Source organism: Chionomys nivalis, chromosome X (genome assembly GCF_950005125.1).
Source record: "Chionomys nivalis chromosome X, mChiNiv1.1, whole genome shotgun sequence".
Classification (NCBI taxonomy): domain Eukaryota; kingdom Metazoa; phylum Chordata; class Mammalia; order Rodentia; family Cricetidae; genus Chionomys; species Chionomys nivalis.
Genome location: NC_080112.1, coordinates 117,064,859 through 117,070,793, shown reverse-complemented (window position 1 = coordinate 117,070,793; position 5,935 = coordinate 117,064,859). Strand labels below are relative to the sequence as shown.

Genomic DNA, 5,935 nt, shown 5'->3' with positions numbered 1-5,935 from the left:
AAGCAATGTTAAATTCTAGATTTTCTTTTTATTAATTAATTATTTCCCCAATCACATTTTCTCTCTGTTCTCTCTCTCTTCCCAGACCCTTCTACTAACCTGCCTCTTCCCCCCATCCACTTCTTCTCTTTTCAGAAAACAGCGGGTCTCCCATGTATTTCAGCCATCTGTAGCATATCAAGTTGCAGCAAGACTAGGCACCTCATTTCCTACTAAGGTTGGTTAAGGCAATCCAGTAGGAGGAAAAGGTCCCAAAAGCAGATCACAGGGTCAGAGACATCCCCACTGTTAGGAGCCCCACCAGAAGACCAAGACCATAATTTACACAACTGTAAAACATGGGTAGAGAGCCTAGGTCAGTTCCTTGCAAGCTCTCCGGTTGGTTGCTCAGTCTCTGTGATCCCCTCTGGACCCAGGTTAGTGAATTCTGTGGTTTCTCTTTTGGTGCCCTTGGCCTCTTTGATTCCCACAATCCTTTCTCCACCTCTTTCACAGGATTCTCTGAGGTTCACCAATGTTTGTAGGTCTGCATCTGTTTCCATCAGTCACTGGGTGAAGGATTACATTTTCTTAAACAGCTCCTCTTGATATTTCCCAACATCTCAGCACACTGAGAAACTTTCTTTGAGAATATTAATTGTTTGAATGGAAGCTAGCATGAAATAATTTCACTTTAGTTTACTTACTGTATATATGGGGCTTTCTCAGCTCAAGTACTGTTGCAGAGCACTCTCAATCTTCAGGAGATTACTGACACTGTTAAAAGGGCAGAGACCCACGCAGTGTCAACGTTCCCAGACATGAGAAGTACTGGGCAGGACGGCGTACAGTGACTCTGATGGAGATTCCCAACCAACCATCTGGAGCATTTTCATTGTTTCAATGGTGACGTCAAGTGTTTTGCAGTGTCTTGTCCTCCCAGAATGCTACATAACTCCACCCACAAGCATGACACCGCTGCAGGTGGAAGACAGTGTTCGTGTGTTTTCAATGTCCTCTCAAGGAATCTGGGACAAACACGAGCTGACATAACCATGTCCACTTAATTCCCAGATCTTTCAGTGTGCACCCAGTGAGATACAGAAGCTAGAGTTCTCCAGAGGTTCACCCAGAGGCCATGTGCTCTGTGTAAATGCCTGTCCTCGTCCCTACTTGTGCACCTGCAACAGATTTCTTTCTCCTCCACTCCATTCCTCAAGGCTTTGGTGGACTTAGTTGGATTCCATGTTCGATCCATTCTGCACATGCTCCCTAGAGCCACTTTCAGTGGGCACGGATCTCCTATAGGGATTGTGGAATGGAAAGAGGACAGATGTGAAACTTGCTAAAAACCCACATGCTGCAAAATCATTTCAATCCTGAAAGCATTTATGGAGATGACACTACTCTCTTTTAGGTCTCATCATGGCTTTCCAATCCCAACATGTGGACCACAATTTCTACAAACTGGATGAAAATGAGATTGAGGTGAGCCTTGATTTTGAACAAGAGGCCACGACAACAACAGAAAGTGTCATCTTTGGAGAAGGTTCTCTAAAAATGGTTCAGAGAAACTAAAGAACCAGGGCATCCCACACCACAAGGATGATGTGACCCACGTTGCTAACTTCAACTATGTTGGTGATGACATCAGGCATGAGAGCCATGGGAGCATCCAAGGGTACAGAAACCCACAGTTGAAGGAGCAGGAGACCGTGGCTGCTGCCAGAGTGCCCCATGTCCGGCGCACAAGGCCACGGATCCAGTTTGGTCTCACACCCAGGCAGCTGAATGAGTTGGAAGAAGTTTTTGAAAAAACCCAGTACCCCAATGAGATCATAAGGTATGTGAGTTGTTTCAGTAGTCGTTCCAGCTCCCATCCTTCAGCATCTCATTAGGAGGTGTGTTCTTCACACTGTGGGCCCTGTCTGCTTTGAGCCCCTAGCATGAGGTCTTTGTTTAGTTGCTGGGTATGGGAAGGATGTTTTTTGTGGTCAAAGTCAACATCTATATCTGTATCTATATTTATCTATCTGTCTGTCTATCTGTCTATCCATCCATCCATCCATCCATCCATCCATCCATCCATCCATCCATCCATCTATCTATCTATCTATCTATCTATCTATCTATCTATCTATCTATCTATCTATCTATCTATCATCTATGCAGTGTTGGTTGGTGCCTCTCAATTTCTTCTTTTTGTTTTTTTTCATCCTCCTTTTTATCCTCTTCTTGATGACCCTGTTTTATAATGGGAATTAAACTCAAGACTAGTGGTTTCTAAGCAATCCCTCTAGTAGTATAGCATATCCACCTTGTGTCAATTAATGTGGTTATATTTTGCAGTAAAATAGAAATCATTGAAAACCGCTTTCATACTTTAGAGCTCCCCATCTCTCCATAGTTTTCTGTTGGCCTGTGATCCATCTCCAGAAGTCTCTTCATTTTGCCATGCTGAAATGCTGTATTTCACTAACAGCTCCAATTTCTGTCACCTTCTCACAGGAAGGATCTTGCAAAGCGCTTGTTCCTGGGAGAATCCAGAGTGCGGGTCAGTAAATCTGAAAAGGCTTTGGGGAGGGCATTCTACTTCACACATGGTCCATGTTCTTGTACCCCTTAGGAAAGGAGAGCGTGGGTGAGAGGTGTCCTTGTCTGGGTTATAATAGTAACTGAGCACAGAATCTTGATGTTTTCCAGAGGTAAAAATGGAACGGGCACCCTTAAGTGTCCTTTCCCATTATTTGAGACAGCATAGTCTCTTAATTGAAAAAAAATCTAAAAAGCACACAACTTATCTTTTAGCATTTTTATTTTATTTAATTGTCCTTATTGCGCTTATATATTTTTCTCTGCTCCTCCTTCCCTTTCCCTTCTCCCCATCTACACTCTCCTGTGACCCCCACACTCCCAATTCACTCAGGAGATCTTGTCTTTTTCTACATCCTATTTAGATACATTTGTGCCTCTCAGAGGGTCCTCTTTGTTGTCTCAGTTCCCTGGGATTGCTGGTTTTCTTTGCTTTATGTCTAAAAACCACTTATGGGTGAGTAATACATTATATTTGTCTTTGTGGGTCTGAGTTATATCACCCAATATGGTATTTTCGAGATCCATCCATTTGCCTGCAAATTTCAAGATGTCATTATTTTTTTTACTGTTGTGCAAATGTCCATTTTCTTTTTCCATTCTTTGGTTGAGGGCCATCTAGGTTTTTTCCAGGTTCTGGCTCTTACGAATAATGCTGCTATGAACATATTTGACCTGATGTTCTTGTGGTATGATTGAGTGTTTTGGGGTATATAACCAACAGTGGTATTGCTGGGTCTGGAGCTGGATTGTTTCCTAATTTTCTGAGAAATCGCCATACTTATTTCCAAAGCGGCTCTACAAGTTTACACTTCCACCAGCAACGCAGGAATGTTCCTTTTATCTAAACATCCTCTCCAGCATAAGTTGTCATCAGTGTTTTTTTAATTTATTTATTCTTATTGAAAATTTCTACCTCCTTCTCTCCTCCCATTTCCATCTCTTCCCCCTTACTCTCCCTCCCTCTTCCTCTCCAGTCCAAGGAGCAGTCAGGGTTCCCTACCCTATAGGAAGTCCAAGGTTCTCTCTGATTACCCCAGGTCCAGGAAGTGAACATCCAAATAGACTGGGCTCCCACAAAGCCCATCCATGCAGTAGAATCAAAACCCAACGCCATTGTCCTTGGCTTTTTCATCAGCCCCCACCATCAACCACATTCAGAGAGTCCGGTTTGATCACATGCACCATCAGTTCTAGTCCAACTGGCCTTGGTGATCTCCCATTAGATCAGTCCCACCGTCTCAGTGGGTGGACCCACCCCTCGCGGTCCTCACTTCCTTGCTCATGTTCTCCCTCCTTCTGCTCTTCATATGGACCTTGGGAGCTCAGTCCAGTGCTCCAATGTGGGTCTCTGTTTCTATCTCCATCGATTGCCAGATGAAGTTTCTATGGTGCTATGCAAGATATTCATCAGTGTGGCTATAGGATAAGGTCAGTTCAGGCACCGTCTCCTCCTCTGCTGCTCAAGGAATAAGCTGGGGACATCTCCTTGGACACCTGGGAACCCCTCCAGAGTCAAGTCTCTTGCCAACATTAAAATGGCCCTCTTAATTAAGATATCTACTTCCTTGATCCTTCATCCACCCCCTCCTCCATCCCAACCATCCCATTCCCTCAAGCTCTCCCCATCCTCCCCTTCTCCCTTCTCTCCCCCCATCTCCTCTTATCCCCACCTACCCCCACCCCCTTGCTCCCAACCCCTGTCCTACAATCTTTCCACTTCCGATACCCAGGAGGATAATAATAGGTTATTCTTTGGGTTCACCTTCTTATTTAGCTTCTCTAGAATCATGAACTATAGGCTCAATGTCCCTTATATATGGCTAGAATCCACTTACGAGTGAGTACATACCATATTCATCTTTTTACATCTGGGTTACCTCACTAAGGATAGTGTTTTCTGTTTCCATCCATTTGCATGCAAAATTCAAGATGTCATTGTTTTTTTTATCACTGAGAAGAACTCTAAAGTGTATATGTGCCACACATTCTTTATCCATTCTTCTATCGAGGGGCACCTAGGTTATTTCCAGGTTCTGGCTGTTACAAATAGTGATGCTATGAACAGAGTTGAACAAATGCTTTTGTAGTATGATTGGGCATCTATTGGGTATATTCTCAAGAGTGGTATTGCTGGGTCCTAAGGTAGGTTGACTCCCAGTTTCCTCAGAAACCACCACATTGATTTCCAAAGTGGTTGCACAAGTTTGCATTCCCACCAACAATGGATGAGTGTTCCTCTTACTCCACATCCTCTCCAGCATAGCCTATCATTTGGTGTTTTTTTTTTTATTTTAGCCATTCTGACAGGTGTAAGATGTTATCTCAGAGTTGTTTTGATTAGCAATTACCTGATGGCTAAGGAGGTTGAGCATGACTTTAAGTGTCTTTTGGCCATTTGAACTTCTTCTGTTGAGAATTCTCTGTTCAGTTCAGTATCCCATTTTTTAATTGGGTTAATTAGCGTTTTAATGTCTAGTTTCTTGAGTTCTTTATATATTTTGGAGATAAGACCTTTGTCTGATGCGGGGTTGGTAAAGATCTTCTCCCAATCAGTAGGATGCCTTTTTGTTTTAATGACAGTGTCCTTTGCCCTACAGAAGCTTCTCAGTTTCAGGAGGTCCCATTTATTCACTGTTACCCTTATTGTCTGTGCTACTGGGGTTATATGTAGGAAGTGGTCTCCTGTGCCCATGTGTTGTAGAGTACATCCAACTTTCTCTTCTATCAGGTTCAGTGTGTTCAGATTAATATTGAGGTCTTTAATCCATTTAGAATTGAGTTTTGTACATGGTGATAGACATGGATCTATTTTCATTCTTCTACAGGTTGACATCCAGTTATGCCAGCACCATTTGTTAAAGATGATTTCTTTCTTCCATTGTATACTTTTAGCTCTTTTGTCGAAAATCAGGTGTTCATAAGTTTGTGGATTAATATCTGGGTCTTCGATTTGATTCCATTGGTCAATGTCTCTGTGTTTATGCCAATACCAAGCTGTTTTCATTACTGTAGCTGTGTAGTAGAGTTTGAAGTCAAGAATGGTAATGCCTCCGGAGGTACTTTTATTGTATAGGATTGTTTTGGCTATCCTGGGATTTTTGTTTTTCCCTATAAAATTGATTATTGTTCTCTCAAGGTCTGTGAAGAATTTTGTTGGGATTTTGATGGGGATTGCATTGAATCTACAGTTTGCTTTTGGTAGAATTGCCATTTTTACTATGTTGATCTTCCCAATTCAAGAGCAAGGGAGATCCTTCAATTTTCTGGTATGCTCTTCAATTTCCGTCTTCAAAGACTAAAAGTTCTTGTCAAATAGATCTTTCACTTCCTTGGTTAGAGTTACCCCAAGATACTTTATGCT

The 5,935-nt window shown here is 42.5% G+C and overlaps 1 pseudogene; it reads left to right on the top strand.

The window, feature by feature from the left end:
• Positions 1-1,404: 1,404 nt before the first annotated feature.
• Positions 1,405-2,605, top strand: LOC130868595 (paired mesoderm homeobox protein 1-like; annotated as a pseudogene).
• The last annotated feature ends 3,330 nt before the right edge of the window (positions 2,606-5,935 follow it).